This window comes from Narcine bancroftii, chromosome 7, assembly GCF_036971445.1.
Source record: "Narcine bancroftii isolate sNarBan1 chromosome 7, sNarBan1.hap1, whole genome shotgun sequence".
Taxonomy (NCBI): Eukaryota; Metazoa; Chordata; class Chondrichthyes; order Torpediniformes; family Narcinidae; genus Narcine; species Narcine bancroftii.
Genome location: NC_091475.1, coordinates 202,131,445 through 202,149,499, shown reverse-complemented (window position 1 = coordinate 202,149,499; position 18,055 = coordinate 202,131,445).

Genomic DNA, 18,055 nt, shown 5'->3' with positions numbered 1-18,055 from the left:
TTTAAAGTGAAAACCATTTGGATTAAAACAAAAATCAAGGACATTTCGCAAATAAACACGATTCATCTTTGGAGGAAGGTGTCGAGGGATTGGGGGAGTTAAAGCAGGTTTAGTCAACATTATTCAACTTTCCCTGAGACGGGTTCTCCCCCTCAAACATTGTGCGAATTATTTAACCATCCCCTCACTAATCCAGAGAAATCAGATCTCCATTTTCCTCATGTTGCTTATCTCCACGATCACTTGTGCAGAGAGGGAGAAGAGGGGGGGGGGGGTGGTGGTGGGGTAGGGGATGGTGGTGGGGTGGGGGGGGGGGTCTCAATGGTTTTCACCGCAGTGCACAGACTGGGGATGCACCTTGCCAACGACCTGTATTAACCAGGTGCACTGTTTCAATTCAACCAAAGGGACTGACATTTACACAGAGTTGATCTCTCTCTCTCTGGTCAAGCAAAACATCTGTTTTAAAGGCACTTTTCACAACTACAACGTGCCAGAGCAACAAGTGAGTTGAGGCAATTAGTGAAACGGTAGATAGCCTCTAAATACATGCATGCCGCATTTTCCTCTCTGGCTTCTGTGTGCATTGTTTGTTTATACTTTGCCAAGGGCGTCTCATTTCATCGAAGATTACATTTCAAATATTATCTTCATGAATATAATCCTCTCTTCTCAAGGACCATGCTTGAATGAGTGTACATTTGCAAATGTACTGGTTTAAATCTAATCTGTGAATTTGTCCAAGCAGAAGGATGCTAATTTCAACAAATGATTCCTTCCTACATTTACATCTTTTGCCTCTGTGTATCTGGGACAACATCATTGCCTGCAAAACATCAGATAAATGAACAGACCCAAGCCCTTTGATTGTTTTTAACCTGGAGTAACACGATTAGAATGGCCTTACAGTTCATTACCTTTGCCTCCAATTTCTGTCGCATGGTCTCTCCTTTTGCCTCTTCCCTTCCTCAAGTTGCCCAGCTTCGTGACTGCAGAGAGACTATTTAGGGGGGGACATTGGGAGTAAGTTCCCCCCCCCCCCCCCCCCACCTCCACAGAGATTTTGGGTGCTTGGTGGTGGTAGAGGCTGAAACAAAAGGGACATTTAAGAGACTCTTAGGTACATGGATGGAAATTAAAAAAAGACGGTTATGAAGAAAGAAGGGTTTAATATTTTTTGGTAGGTCTATATAGGTTGGCACAACATCAAGGGCCTGTACTGCCCTGTGGTGTTCTATGTTCTAATTCTACTGATTCCCACATTTGCCCTTGATTACATTTCCCCCAGTGAGGATTGTATTTTATTTTCCCATTCCCTGCTGCATCTCCCTGATCCCAACTTTCACACACTCCTGCTTCTGATACATCTTTTTCTGGACTTGGATAAGCCTGATCATTTATTATCTTTGTCTTTTTCTTTACCTCAATTGCAGTTGTTTCTTTAGACAAAGAACCTGTTTGGCTGAATTTTGGCACCCGGGTACATTGTATATATAACTATAACAAAGAACCTGTTTGGCTGAATTTTGGCACCCGGGTACATTGTATATATAACTATAACAAAGAACCTGTTTGGCTGAATTTTGGCACCCGGGTACATTGTATATATAACTATAACAAAGAACCTGTTTGGCTGAATTATGGCGTTCAGGTACATTGTATATATAACTATAACAAAGAACCTGTTTGGCTGAATTATGGCATCCAGGTACATTGTATATATAGCTATAACAAAGAACTTGTTTGGCTGAATTTTGGCACCCGGGTACATTGTATATATAACTATAACAAAGAACCTGTTTGGCTGAATTATGGCATCCAGGTACATTGTATATATAACTATAAATTCACCCTTGTATCATTATCCACTTTTTTCTTCAATCTATGATTCCCTTCTTTGATCCTTGAGCCACGTTCATCCCATTTCTCATGCTTCATTCTCCCACATTGACTTTCTCCCTCACCTTCCCTCTCACCTCACCTCTTTGTAGGTGTGGAATTCCATTGCAAACTCACTCAATTCTCCCTTTCCCTTTCATTATTTTAAAGGGTTCATCACCCCATGAGACTCTGGCCCATTCAACTCCCCCCCCCCGCCCCAAAACATGAAATACCAACTCCCTGATGTTCCAAGAAATGATCAGCTTCCTCTTTAAGTCTTCCTCCGCTGCCCTCTGAGACTATCCAATTCACTGGCTTTTGCAAGGTCCCCTCGGTTATCAGTTCTTAATGTTCTCCTCCCTCATCCCCATCCACCCCCATTCCTCCAATGTCGTAAATGAGGTGTCATTCAAAATACCAACTTACCGCTCATTCTTCTCAAGCTCCAAAGAAAACCGATCCAATTTCTTCAGGCACTCATGAAAGGAAACTCACTTCTACCAGGAAATTGTATATTTCAGTGAATTTCTTTGAGGTTTCCTTCAATGCCTGTATATCTGCAAAACAATAACCTCTACTTCTGCTTTGACTGCACTGACAAGACCAAATGCACAATGAATAACAGTTCACATCCTGACATTAATGGTTTTATTGTCTTGACACATACATTTAAATATTTTTAAAACCATGGACATATTAGCAATATTGTCCCTCATTGTCCTCTCCTGGAGATACTCCTTTTCAATTTTGAATCTCCCAACAGTTTCTTAAATAGTTTAATATAAATTATATTTTTGTTATGAAAATGTATTCCAAAATTGAATGAGATGAATAATGACAGCTGAGAATACAATGCAAAGAATGAAGTTCTGTCAAAAAGTGTCAGTTTCACCTTTTTACCATCCTTTGCACATCCCTTATCATTCAGATTTTGCATTGCATGACATTAAGATTCACAAATGCCATAAGAGTCCTTTTACCTCAACAAATTTAACCAGAACACAAGCAAAATTATACCTGAACTCATCAAGGTATCGTTTGATGACTTATTTAAAATGGAAGGTAAGATTAAGGAAATGGTTAGTCTTCTTGGAAGAGGAAGGTTTAGAGATCATGTTGCATTAAACAGATGGTTTAAGAGCCAGGGGACCAAATTTAAATTGAAAAGCCGAAGAAACAGGTGCAAAGTTGGGGGCAGAGAATGATTACGATCATGAACTTGCTGCCCGTAAAGATGGTGGAAGAAGCCAATTAAGGCTTTCAAATGGTGTTTGGACATGTGGGTTAAAGTATTGGCAGGGCAATGAGGAAAGAGCAGAGAAATGGGACTGACTGGTCTTCATGGTCAGAGCTGGGATTGGTTAAAGAACCAAATGACCTTCATCTATGAAAAGGAAACCTGAAATGTTAAATCATATGAGGTTAAACCAAGTCATTTGAAGATCTTTCCCAATCCTATTCATTTGCTTGTAAATAAATGGTGCATCTGCACGATTATTAGTCTGCAAATATTCTACTCTGACTTCACCTTTCCTCTTATCATATCCAATTACCACCTTTGGTTTGCTGGCCTGGATTCCCCCCCCCCCCCCCCTCTTTTTCTCTCAGTCTTTAATGAGATGCCTCCCTGCTTGTCCCATATACCTTGAAGAAGGGCTCAGGCCCAAAATGTCTGTAATATATCTTTGCCTCCCTGCTTTTCCCATATACCTTGAAGAAGGGCTCAGGCCCAAAATGTCTGTAATATATATTTGCCTCCCTGCTTTTCCCATATACCTTGAAGAAGGTCTCAGGCCCAAAATGTCTGTAATATATCTTTGCCTCCCTGCTTTTCCCATATACCTTGAAGAAGGACTCAGGCCCAAAATGTCTGTAATATATATTTGCCTCCCTGCTTTTCCCATATACCTTGAAGAAGGGCTCAGGCCCAAAATGTCTGTAATATATCTTTGCCTCCTATGGACAGTGCAAGACCAGCTGAGTTCCTCCGGCGTATACTTGTGTTTTCTCTCTCCTCAATCCACTCTTCAAAAGAAGCCCAAAGTCATTTAGTTGATTCCGGCCTCCAGGCTCAACATTGTTAGCTGCTTCCATTTGAACTTTTAATGTAACTTTTACTTGTCTTTATTACCGCAGCATTTTTACCCAGTACCACCAGCCCTTGTTATGTAATCCCTCCTGCCTTTAACCCAGTTCGCTCCCCACCCCTCTTTCTCGCTTTGCACATGCTTAACGCCGGTTACATCTACAGCTTTCCAGGTTGATCTGAAAAAGATGAATCCTGTTCCTCTCTCCACAGATGCTGCCAGATCTTTCAGATTTTAAGCATCTGTGGTGGTTTGCTTTGTATCAAGACAGATTGCCATCAGCTTAAGAATGTCACAAAATGGTCGCGAGAGCAAATGTTTATTTTTGCCTCAAGGCACATCAAAATTGAGGACCCGCATGCATAATTCATTGCTAGAAGTTGCTTGGTCTTTAAAAGAAGTTAATGCCCAATTATGAGAGTAGCAAGAAGGGTGAACTTGGTTAACTGCTTTTTATTTTTGCCATATATTGGAGCTATGCTTCTCTCCATGGCAAGTGTTAAGGTGGATAAATACAGTTCCTGTGGCAACTGTGATTTCTCAACGCTTTCTGATGTGCCATTTGCCACAAAACTAAATTGGATAAATTGCCTTACTGTATCAATATAGTACACATTCATTTGCCTATTCTACAAGGGCGATATTGCTCAGATTCTTTCACATGGAATGATTATAAATGTCATATTATGTATAGTTTGTTGTACATATTCTGTTCTACATTCCATACTCATAGATGATTGTACATAAGCTGTAATAAATTAGATGTTCTGGATGCGTTCCTGCAGTTCATTTATGTAATATTAGGAGCTTCAACTATTTTATTAGTTATGAGCTGTTGCATAGAGATGCCTGTAGATATTCTACGTAGACTGCTGTTATGTTGTTCATGGATGGTTTTACATGTGTCGTATATAAGCAGTTACTGCAGCACGAGGACTGTTTTTTTTCTTCTTTCTTTGGCTTTGCTTCGCGGACGAAGATTTATGGAGGGGGTAAAAAGTCCACGTCTGCTGCAGGCTCGTTTGTGGCTGACAAGTCCGATGCGGGACAGGCAGACACGATTGCAGCGGTTGCAAGGGAAAATTGGTTGGTTGGGGTTGGGTGTTGGGTTTTTCCTCCTTTGCCTTTTGTCAGTGAGGTGGGCTCTGCGGTCTTCTTCAAAGGAGGTTGCTGCCCGCCAAACTGTGAGGCGCCAAGATGCACGGTTTGAGGCGTTATCAGCCCACTGGCGGTGGTCAATGTGGCAGGCACCAAGAGATTTCTTTAGGCAGTCCTTGTACCTTTTCTTTGGTGCACCTCTGTCACGGTGGCCAGTGGAGAGCTCGCCATATAACAGGATCTTGGGAAGGCGATGGTCCTCAATTCTGGAGACGTGACCCATCCAGCGCAGCTGGATCTTCAGCAGCGTGGACGATGCTGTCGACAGTTACTGCAGCACGAGGACTGTAGCATTGCTGCATTGACCAGGACTGTTTTACATAAAGTGTTGTTAAGTTTTTTTTGCAGGACTTTCTAACATGCAATCTATAAAATAATTACAGCAAAATCTTGCGCCTGAAGCCAGGTCTCTGTTCATCCTCCCTATAAGAATAATCAGTAGCCCCTTTTTATCTTGCAAAGCCGCGGTATTCCCATAGGAAGTCAGCTTGTGTGTTCACAAGGAACCAAAAGATGCTTGATCCACCGTTGAAGACTACCCCCTGCCCCCCCGCCCGCCCCGGAGGATCAAAGACGGATAAGTCTTGACCACCCAATCCGCCTTCGATTTTTTTTTACACGCAGATAAAATGTGGCTTTTCACCTCTGCGTAAAAGGAGCTAATGATGGCAATGGTTTCAGGAAAGGTTTGGAAGTAGGTCATTATTTTCTCTCTCCCTCTTGCCTCTTGAGAAGCCATTCAGTAAGTGTCTGCAAATATGCACTTTGAGTGTTACCAAGGTCAGAAATAACAGGGAGCAAAGAGGTAAAACAAGAGAAAGCTCAGGTCTCCTTTGCCGTAGCAAATGACATGATAATTATTGGGGTGCTGATATAGCGTCTTGAGCAGCCTGTGGGGTTGGCCTGTCATCACCGGTTATTGTTCATCAAGGTGAGTGGGGGGAACAGGTGCGAGGTGTATGGGAGTGTGATGCTGGTGCATCATGGATCACAATAGTAGCCATGCGTGGAGAATGGTCAGCCGCAGCATTGGGGGGGGGAGTGTCTGTTGGTGGTCAGTGGGGATTGGAGGGGTACCCGATGGTGTCATATCCCGGATCGTGTCCTCATGCCCGTCAGGGAAGACAACGTAGGCATACTAGGGGTTAAAATGGAGGAGGTGGACCCTCTGACCAGTGAATCAGTCTTAGATTGCCTGGCGTGCTTCCGAAACAGGACCGGTTCTGGGCCGGTAAGTCAGGCAGGCATCATAGTCCCTGACACTGACTTCTGAGGGAAAGTAAACATCCGTTCATGAGGCATGTTGTTGGTGGCTGTACATAAAAGTGACCGGATGGAGTGGAGTGCGTCTGGGAGGACTTCTTGTCATTGGAGATGGGCAGGCCCCGTGATCTCAGTGCCAGGTGGATGGTTTTCTAGACCATGGCGTTCTCCTTTTCCACTTGGCCATTTCCTCGGTTGCAACTGGTGGACCTGCTGGTGGCGATGCCCCTGGCCTGCAGGTACTGCTGCAGCCCATCCCTCATGAATAAGGTCCCCCAGTCGCTGTGGATGAAACTGGGGTACCGAAAGAACATGAAGATATTGTGGAGGACCTTGATAAATGTGGCCATGGTCATGTCCAAGCATGGGATGGTGAAAGGGAAATGGGAGTATTCATCAGTGATTGTAAGGAAGTAAACATTCTGGTTGGAGGAGGGGAGGGACCCCTTGAAATCAATGCTTAGGTGCTCGAAGGGGCAGGTATTGCGATTTGCATTTGGTGCAGAACTGGCAGTTTTTAGTCATTGTCTGGACTTCTTAATGGAGTATAGTAGGTTCTGAGCTTTGATAAAATGGAAAAACTTAGTTACTCCAAGGTGATAAAGGTTATTATGGAAGGTCTACAGTCTGTCCATTTGGACTCTGGCACAGGTCCCACGAGATAGAGTGTCCGGGGGGTCATTAAGTTTGCCAGTTCTGGAGAGGATTTTGTAGTTTTACATGGACAGTTTGATTCTCCACCTGAGGATCTTATCGTTCTCAATTTTGCCCCTCTGCTTATTATTAACCATGAATGCAACCGCTCACTGATCCGTGAGGAGAGTCAATGGTTTTCTAATGAGGTAGTACCTCCAGTGGCATACTACCTCCACGATGGCCTGGGCCTCCTTCTCAATGGAGGAGTGGTGAATTTCAGGGCCCTGGAGGGTCCATGATAAGAAGGTGACGGGTCTGCCCGCTTGGTTGGTGGTGGCATCCAGAGCAAAATTGGATGCATCGTTCTCCTTTTGGAGTGGTGTGGACTACCAAGGCATGGTCAGCCGCAGCATTGGGGCAGGGGGTGGAGTGTCTGTTGGTGGTCAGTGGGGATTGGAGGGGTACCCGATGGTGTCATATCCCGGATCGTGTTTGCCTTGGTAATGTTGTCCTTGATATGGTCAAATGCATTTTGGGCCTCTGCTGGCAGGGTCAATATGGTGGCTTTGACCAATCGGCGAATCTTGTCCGTATAGCTCGGGACCCATTGAGTGTAATATGAGAAGAACTCAAGGTATCTCTTTAGTGCTTTGAGGGAATGTGGGAGAGGTAGCTCCAGCATCGGATGCATGTGGTCAGGGTCAGGGTCAATGATGCTGTTCTCAACCAAGCAGCCGAGGATGGCTAGTTGTGGTGTCCAGAACATACATTTGTCCTTGTTAGAAGTAAGAGTCAGGCATTTTGCTGCCCGAAGGAACTTATGGAGATTTGCATCATGATCTTGCACGTTGTGGCCACAGATTATCTAAATATGGGAAAGTGGCCTGAAGATTATAGTGGTCCACCATGTGGTCCATCTCCCACTGGAAAATGGAGATCCCATTGGTGACACTGAATGGGAGCAAGTGGTAGAGGCGGTCATCCGCCTCGAATGCAGTATACTGGCAGTCCTCTGGGTGGATCTGGAGCTGGTGATATGCCTACTTCAGGTCAATTGTGGAGAATATCTGATATTGTGCAATCTGATTGACCATATTGGAAATGCAGGGAAGAGGGTATGCGTCAAGCTGGATGTGCTGGTTAATGGCCTGGCTTTAGTCTATAACCATTTTATTCTTTTCCCCGTTCTTTAGCACAGTCACCTGGGCCCTCCAAGAGCTATTGTTGGCCTCAGTGGTGTCCTCACCCAACAAGCGCTGAACCTCCGACAATGTTAACGCTTTGTCTGCCGCACAGCACCGTCTACTCCTAGTGGCTACCAGCTTGTATTCAGGGGTGAGGTTGGAAAACAGTGGGGGGGGGGGGGAGGGTCGACCTTGAGGGTCGAGAGGCCACAGGTCGGATACAGAGGGTCATCTGTGAATTGTTCGTTGAAGACGTTGAGGGGGCAATGGGGCCCATCGAATTTCAATGTAACTTTCTGAAGTAGGCGTTGGAAGTCCAGTCCTAGTAGCAAGGGAGCACAGAGTTGCGACATGACGAGTAGCCTGAAATGTTTGTAAACTATGCCTCCAACAGTCAGGGTCACTACACAAGATACATGGATGGCTGTTGTGTGCGATTTGCATTCGATTGATATCTTGTGCTTGTCGGGCTGTACTTTAAGGGATAGGCACTTAACGGTATCAGGGTGAATAAAACTTTCTGTGCTCCTGCTATCGAATAACAGTTGGTAATGAGCCCGTTTACCTGTATGTCCATGGTGTCCATCATGGACCTGGCGAGTTCGTGTGGTGCTTCTTGGTTCAGGGTGATGGTGGCCAGAATAGACTCACTGCCTGAGTCCGATGGATGCTCTCGATCCCAAGAAGGCCACCTTCACTATTCCCACATGGTGTCATATGCCTGAGAAGATGGTGTTTGCCACGTTTTCCAAGATGGTGTCCGCCTAACTTGCACATTGTGTTGCTGGTTTGTAGAGGAGATGGCACCGATCGCATTGTCTGGAGTGGCGACAGTCTGCACACAGCACTGCTGGGTTTTGCAGATGGTTCAGACTGGCAAACCTTAGCATCATGTCCCTTCTTCCTGCACCTAGTGCATACTGCCTCCTTGGCAGGGCAGCATTTCCTCGGGTGCATACCATGCCCACAGAAGTAACAATTGGGGAGATCACCAGCAATGATGGCCAAGGTCAGGTCACTAGAGGAATGGGACGGTGGGGGCAACAAGTCACCCAAGGTGCAGGATGATCTCTCATCCCAGAATAGCAATGCCTGTGGCAACCAAGAGGTGACCGAATAATCATCCAAGTTTTGGAGGGCCACCTCCTGTGTCCCTGTCAGCTCAACTGCCCTCTGTTTACAGGAGTCTCTGTCTTATGTACCTGTAGTGGATACTGGCCACGTAAGCATCCCTGATGAGGTCCTAAGCATTCTGGGTAGCTGACATGGCCTTACAGTCTCCCATTCCAGAGGGCCTGCAGGTACTCAACACTTGACTCACCAGGTTGCTGCTTTCTGGTGGCCAGGAGGTGCCTGGCATAGTCCTCATTTACTTTCTTGCAATACTGGGCCTTCAGAATTTCCATGGTCGCTGGGTACAAGCTGGCATCGCTAATCATCGGAAATATTTGAGGTCTGACTCGTGAGAAGAGTAATTTTAATCAGTTAGCGTCCATGGTGATAATGTCTGTGGCCACCACCAGGAACTCTTCAAAATGGCATAGTCAGAGTTTCTACATGTTTGGGGCAACTAGCGATTGAGGGTCAATGTTGAGTTTCTCAGGTTCCAGGTAGTGTTCCATGATTTTTTTTAAAGATATAGTACTAAAATTGATGCATCATCAATAATCACAAAATTGTTCACAAGTTGTGAAGCTGATAGGCTTTTATTAACTATAGACTGGAACAGCCTCATTGACAGATCAAGGCAGAGTTGGATAGAAAGAATGCAAAGGGCTACGGGTAGGATTGGTCTCAAGAGGCATGTCCAGCCGGCAGCAGCCAATCATAGCACAACAATGGTGTTCCACCATAAGCCAATGGACACAAGGTGATTGTAATGCAGCAAGAATACTGGATCCAGAACAAAGAGTTTGAATGCTGCCATGACAGGTGGGGAATTTGAAATCAAAATCATTAAATGAAACTGAAATTAAAGCTGGTTTCAGCAATTGTAGCCATGAAACTGTAGGATTGTTTAAAAAAACAGTGCAGTAAATATTTTACATTAATCTCACATCTTGCGGGAAGACACTATTTCCTGGTCTGGCCTTACTGATTTTGATGCTCTTGTACGTCCTTTAAAAAATATTTATTCATTTAAAACCACACAATAAAACAAATAATTAAAGATAATTTAAAAAAAAACATACAAAGATAAGAACCCCCCATATACCACCCCCTTCCCCCTCTATCCCCCTACAAAAAGAAGAAAGATAAAAGAAAAGCAGAGCAAGAACAAGTCAAGAGACCCTCAACAGAGGTACCTATTTCTTTAAAGTCTCATAATATATTGAGACCTTAAGGAGAAAGGAATATCAGAGCTTCATTTATTTTGTAAATAAGGGCTCCATACCTTCCAAAATATATAATATTTGTCTCTTAAATTATAAGTAATTTTCTCAAGTGATATACAACTCTGGACTTCAGCATACCATCTTTCTATACCCAAATCTGTATTAGACTTCCAAGTTATGACAATACATTTTCTTGCTATTGCTAAAGCAATTTGAACAAACTTCTTTTGATACATAATTTCATCTTGTGTTTAATATTCTTAATATCAGTCAGTAAGAATAACATTGAATCCTGTAGGAATTTAATCCCAATTATTCATTCAAATAATGTACCCATTTCTAACCAAAAGGGGGATTTAACTTTAGGACACTGTCAAGAAGAATGCAAAAATGTACCAATTTCCTGTCCACATCTAAAACATAAATCCAAAAGAGTCCTGTACCTCATTGTTGATGCTCGTGGAGATTTTGTGTCCTGGACAGAAAAGGTCCTCTATAATTTTGTTATAGAAATAAAATGACCATGCTTACCATTTGTTGAACACCTGTTGCCGGTTTCAAAGAACTAAGCACCTCCATCTTTGGGCTTTCTGTTCTATAACACTTTCCAGGGCACTACCCATTCACCGTTTTCTGTGAATTTGTAAATCCAAAATAGCGCTGGGGTGTCGCAACTTTTTCGCAATGCCTGGGTAGCGCACAAAACGAAGCTTTTCCTTGTATCTCAGTGCACGCGACATTAACCTAAACTCCAAACTTTCACTCAAATATCTGAACAGACTTGGACCTTCCTGCTCAGTTCAAGGACAACTGGGGATGGACAATAAATACCAACGTCTCCAGCAATTGGCCATACCCTGTGAACAAATAAATAAAATAGGGATGATGAGTTGTAGGGATGAGGATTTGGCATGGGGAGAAGGGCAGAGTTTTGGATAAAACAAAGTTAATAGAAGGTAGATGATAAAAGGAGATCTAGAAATCACAATGGATGGTTATTTTTCTGTGATGGTTTCAACATAGGTTTCAACACATAGAGATTAAAACCTTGAGTGTATAATTTGTGGTTGTTTTATGACTTTCCCTTTATGAAAGATGGTTGTTTATGTAGTTACCAGTGTTACTATGAGGTCAAATGTCGTAATCTCCAAGCATACGAGGAGCTCATTTTTATTCTTGGAAATAACCTTGGAAGAGACGTGAGCACTCAAGAAGCTTTTCTTTGAATTCATCATTGCGATTCATTATTAATCATTTATTATCATTTTAATTTGAAGTTGAATATTATTATCATTTCCAATATGCTTTGTTTTACTCATTATTATGAAGTGCAAAGCTATGAAAAATGTTTTTCCGCTTTTATCAACAAAAAATTTAAGCTTCTTACAGCTGCAGTTACGAAGTTTGATTTATTTGAACAAATAAGATACAATTCGGAGGATTGAGGCTTATATTTCTTGGAAGATGACATGTTTTGAGATTGGGAAATATGAGAAGCTGGGAAGTGTCAAAATGGGGGCACGGTTAGCACAGAGGCATTACAGGGCCAGTGACCCAGGTTCGAATCCACTGCCATCTGTACGGAGTTTGTACGTTCTCCCCATGCCTGTGTGGGTTTCCTCTGGGAGCTCCAGTTCCTCCCACCATTCAAAATGTATGGGCTTGGAGGTTAATTGGTGTATTGGGGGAGAGACGGGCCTGTTAATGTGCTTTATGTCTGCATTTCAAAAAGAATTATACTTGTCCTTTTTGTTTTGGTATTGAAATAGGTTATTTCGGCCCTGATAGGCTCTTTCAATAACCATAGGCTGCAGGTACAACAGGGTTTAATGCACACAAGACATTGGCTGGCCCGGATCCAGGAACAGGACTGCCAGAAAGGGGAAGGTAATGTGACCTTTATGGCCAGGGCAAAACGGGAGGAGACTTAAGGGATGAGTCCTTAGTGGGTGGGCCAGCCTCACATATACAATAACTGGTAAGGGCTATACAATGGAGGAAAACATATCAGTACAGGCCCATCAAGTCTATGATGGCTCAACTGAGCATCTTTCCCTTCCATCCATTCTTCCTGGCTCCACATTAATTCCTTGACTCCTCCTCCCCAGCCCCCCCCCCCCAAGTTTCAACTACATAAGAAGCATTTGCAGCGGTCAGTCATGCACCAATTCACACATTTATGGGTTGTAGGAGGACACTGTTGTACTGAGGGGAAGCACACAGAATCACGGTGGGGGGCGAGGGGGTGGGTGTGAGGGGAGGCATTCGACTAGCACCAGGTATGGAACGAGGGCTGCCTGATCTGTGAGACAGCAGCTCTACAAGCTGTGGCTTTGTGCTTTTCCATGGTGAATGAGCTTGGACAGGGAGCAGAGTCTGGCCTGGTTACAGAGATGGGGTTGGACATCCTTGCCGATTGAGGGGGTGGATTCTCAGAACCGCATTTCCAAAACTAAGGTGCCAAGCAATTCAGGCATATTAAACAGTGAGAGAGCACACTGCAGAAGAGAGTTATGTGACTCACAGATGAGAACACAGCTCTATGGTTCTGCTTCCATCTTGTTGTGAATGGCACTGGACTAACCAAATAACAGCAGGAGGAGTTCTCATGAAAATCCCGATTTGCCTTGATGGCAAATAGTTGAATGAAAAGGGGTTGAAGCAGATGCAAAGGCCGGTGATGTGATATCCTTCAGAGTGAAACATGAAAGTCTGCAGACGCTGTGATTGTAGTTAAAAACACACTGAAGAACTGGAGGAACTCAGCCAGTTTTTCAGTGTCCATAGGAGACCCTGAGCCTGCCTGAGTATGTTCAGGTTACACTTCATTCATTGGAAGTTTTGAAAATGAGCAGCAATCTTATGGAGACACATAAAGGAGCAGGATAGAACATCCGACAAGATGTAGGAGAACCTTGAACAAATGGACATAGTTTCAAGGTTAAGAAGTAATCATTTAGAACTGAATTTTCTTCTAGGTTCAGATCTTGTCCTACTGGAAGAGTTTATACATTCTCCCTGTGATCTGCATGGTTTTTCTCTGGGCGCTACGTTCCCCACCCACCCGACCATCCGAAACATACGGAGGTTGGAGGTTAATTAGCTGTAATTGGGTAGCATGGATTTAAATGGCTGGAATTGGCTTCCATGTTAATATTTAACATTTTAAGAAGGCCAGTGATAGAAGAGAGACCAGGGGGATCAAGAGATATGCGATGATTGCATGCAAATCTTGAGAAATTGGAGGAACTGCCATGCAGGCAGCATCTGTGGAGAGAACACTGTGGTCAGTTAACGTTTCATGTCGGGACATTTTTCCAGAGCAAAGGCACCTGACCCGAAACGATGACTGCCCATTTCTCTCCGCGGATGCAGCCTGACCTGCTGAGTCATGGCTTGCGCTGATTCCAGCATCTGTTGTCCATGTGTTTCTCTTTTTCACATGGCCCAATTGTGTTCACTGAAAGAAGATGCCAATGGTTTGTCTGTAAATGTTAATAAGAGGATATCCGAAATACAGGAGAAAGTAAGAGAAAAAAAACCACTTGTGGAAATATGAGATATTTCGGATCTGAAATTGTTGTTCATTGTTGAATTGTGGGGACACTAAGTTAGAATGGCACTGTTTCTTCTTTGGCTTGGCTTCGCGGACGAAGATTTATGGAGGGGGTAAAAGTCCACGTCAGCTGCAGGCTCGTTTGTGGCTGACAAGTCTGATGTGGGACAGGCAGACACGGTTGCAGCGGCTGCAGGGGAAAATTGGTGGGTTGGGGTTGGGTGTTGGGTTTTTCCTCCTTTGCCTTTTGTCAGTGAGGTGGGCTCTGCGGTCTTCTTCAAAGGAGGTTGCTGCCCGCCGAACTGTGAGGCGCCAAGATGCACGGTTTGAGGCGATATCAGCCCACTGGCGGTGGTCAATGTGGCAGGCACCAAGAGATTTCTTTAGGCAGTCCTTGTACCTTTTCTTTGGTGCACCTCTGTCATGGTGGCCAGTGGAGAGCTCGCCATATAACACGATCTTGGGAAGGCGATGGTCCTCCATTCTGGAGACGTGACCCATCCAGCACAGTTTGATCTTCAGCAGCGTAGATTCGATGCTGTCGGCCTCTGCCATCTCGAGTACTTCGATGTTGGAGATGAAGTCGCTCCAATGAATGTTGAGGATGGAGCGGAGACAACGCTGGTGGAAGCGTTCTAGGAGCCGTAGGTGATGCCGGTAGAGGACCCATGATTCGGAGCCGAACAGGAGTGTGGGTATGACAATGGCTCTGTATACGCTTATCTTTGTGAGGTTTTTCAGTTGGTTGTTTTTCCAGACTCTTTTGTGTAGTCTTCCAAAGGCACTATTTGCCTTGGCGAGTCTGTTGTCTATCTCATTGTCGATCCTTGCATCTGATGAAATGGTGCAGCCGAGATAGGTAAACTGGTTGACCGTTTTGAGTTTTGTGTGCCCGATGGAGATGTGGGGGGGCTGGTAGTCATGGTGGGGAGCTGGCTGATGGAGGACCTCAGTTTTCTTCAGGCTGACTTCCAGGCCAAACATTTTGGCAGTTTCCGCAAAGCAGCACGTCAAGCGCTGAAGAGCTGGCTCTGAATGTGCAACTAAAGCGGCATCGTCTGCAAAGAGTAGTTCACGGACAAGTTTCTCTTGTGTCTTGGTGTGAGCTTGCAGGCACCTCAGATTGAAGAGACTGCCATCCGTGCGGTACCGGATGTAAACAGCGTCTTCATTGTTGGGGTCTTTCATGGCTTGTAGCCGTAAATGCAACACTATTACAGCACCAGCAAACTGGGTTTGAATCTACCACTGTCTGTGTTGAGTCTGTACGTTTTCCCCGTGTCCGTGCAGGTTTCCGCCGGGTGCTCTGTATTCCTCACACCTTTGAAAAAAGCACGGGGTTGTGTGGATGTAATTGGGCAGAGCAGGCTCGTGGACAGGAAGGGCCTGTTACAACGCTGCTTCTCCAAATTATGAAAAGTTAAATTTATTAAAATTTAGACATGCAGCCCATAACAGGCCATCTCGGCCCACAAGCCCATGCCGCCCATTTTACTCCCAATTGACCTCCTGGTGCATTTTGAATGGTGAGAGAAACCTGGAGCCTCCCTGGAGGAAACCCACACAGACACTGGGTGAACGGACAAACTCCTTACAGACAGCACCAGATTCGAAAACCCTGGACATTGGTGCTGTAATAACATTGCGCTAACCGCTATACTAACTGTGCCACCTTCGATGGTATAGTTAAGAAGAGAAAATTATGCATTGCCCTTCATTGATCCGGGGATTGAGTTGAAGGATCGTGAGACAATGTTCCATAAAATTCTGGTGAGACCACACTTGGAACATTGTGTTCAGTTTTGATCACCTCACTACAGGAAGGATAGAGAAGCTTTAAAGAAGGTTCAGAGGAGATTTACTAGGGTGCTGCCTGGATTAGAGAACACATGAAATGAGGTTGACAGAGCTAGGATTTTTCACTTTAAGGGAGAAGTTAGAAGTAATTTTTTTTTTTACAGAGGTAATGATGGGTGCTTGCAAGGCATTGCAATGGGGGAAGTGGAGGCTGGAACAATTGGAATATTTAAAAGATTCTTAAGACTCTTTTATCGTGGCGAAAAAAGACAGAGATTCTCTGTCTTTAAATTGCTTCACTTACCTCCATAAAGGATCAGAAGACGGATTGACTGGTTGAACTCACTCCATCTTTTATCCGCATATGGGTGTGGGGGGGGTTAAGACTCAGAGTTGGAACGAAGTGATTTAATCTCCTCTGTAAAAGGAATGCGGCTCCAAAGGGGAGGGCTGATGACGTCGAAACGAATTTTTAAAAAACCCGTATGGTTAACAGAGGCTATTACATTGCGCAGGAGATCTGCCCGAGTTTGAAGGAGATCTGCCCGAGTTCGAAGGCCGCTTGCACAGGCCATTTTCAAGTAGAGGCCACTTTCCCTTCACGGTGGAGGGCAGCGCCACTGCACCACTCGCCCCTCCTCCTTCAGCTCTGCATAAATGCACCGCGGGGTCCACATTATAGGTTATCACCATAAAAGGTCAATTTGCCTTTCTTTTGACTTGAGCTGGCATAAGAAAGGCTTTAGATAGGTACATACATATAAATCAAATAAGGGGTTATGGGTGTGTCATAGGGAAGGATTAGATTGTTGTAGAGTAGGTTTACATAGGTAGGAAGAACACTATGGGCCAAAGGGCCTTACTGTGTGGTAATTTAAATGTAAACTTTGGCCTGCAGCACGGCAACAGGCCCTTTCGGCACAAGAGTCCCAATTGACCTACACCCCCAGTACATTTTGAATGGTGGGAGGAAACCAGAGCATCCAGAGGAAACCAGATGCGGGGAGAATGTACAAACACCTTACAGACAGCGGCAGATTCGAACCCGATCGTGATCGCCAGCACTGTCAAAAACATTGCGCTATCCGTGCCGCTATGTTCCTTGTTCAATCCAGACTCTCCGCAGAATTCAAGCCCACCAGAACTGGTAACATTCCCCTTCACACTTTCCAGCGTATTGATATCTTTCCCATGGCTGGGTGGCCAGGATTGGGCACAATCCCCAAGTTGCGGCCTCACCTCCATCTTGTACACCTCAGCAGCTGGCGCAGTATCTCCGATACCTGCGACTCCCTTGTGGTGGAACCACTGTACAGCTATTAGCCCTCTCTGTGTGAATGTACTGTATGGGCTAGCCCACCCCCTAATAAACCTGTGACTCCTCCCCTCAGAATCCCCATAAAGGCTATTACGCCCCAACTCCTCCACCGGTACCTGCCTTGGAACTGGGCCAGCAACGAGTGAGATGTGCTGATGTCTTATGGTGATTAAAGCATATTAAACACAACTCTCAGCCTACTGTGGTTGACTGATAGTGTAACATCCCTATCCTTTGTCATGGCTGATTTAGCTCACCAATACCTCTGACCTCACATCACTGTAGCCTGCTGTAACACAGAGCAAGAAATTCCTGAGGAACAAAGCAATCACCGGCTTTCTGGGCAGTAGAACAATACAGCACAGGAACAGATCCTTACACCCATGTGCCTGTGTGGAACATGAAGTCCAAGTCAAATTAAAACTTGCTGCTTGCAATAAATCCTGTTTCTGTAAATGATTCCTGCACCATTGAAATTAATTACAGAGGAGGAGGTCATTAACCTATGATGTCCTCTCTGGGCAAAGAATGCATCCTATGAATGGATAAAAGAAATGCATCAATTTTGAAAGAAAATTACTTGTTATTACAAATATCCAAAGTAATTATCTAGATGAGCTGTTGAGTTGCCAAGGCAGAAAAGTGCCCGTAAATACATTTGTACAGATGAATACTTTAAGCTTTAATTTTGTTCATTTATCACAAACTACCTTAGACGGCGAGAAGGGTTCTCCTGCAACTATATCATATACAATGTGTAAAGAGTACACTTAACAGAGTAGACGATTGCAATGAACCTTGATTGTGTTCATTGATTAAGGGCAGCGTGGGGGCACTGT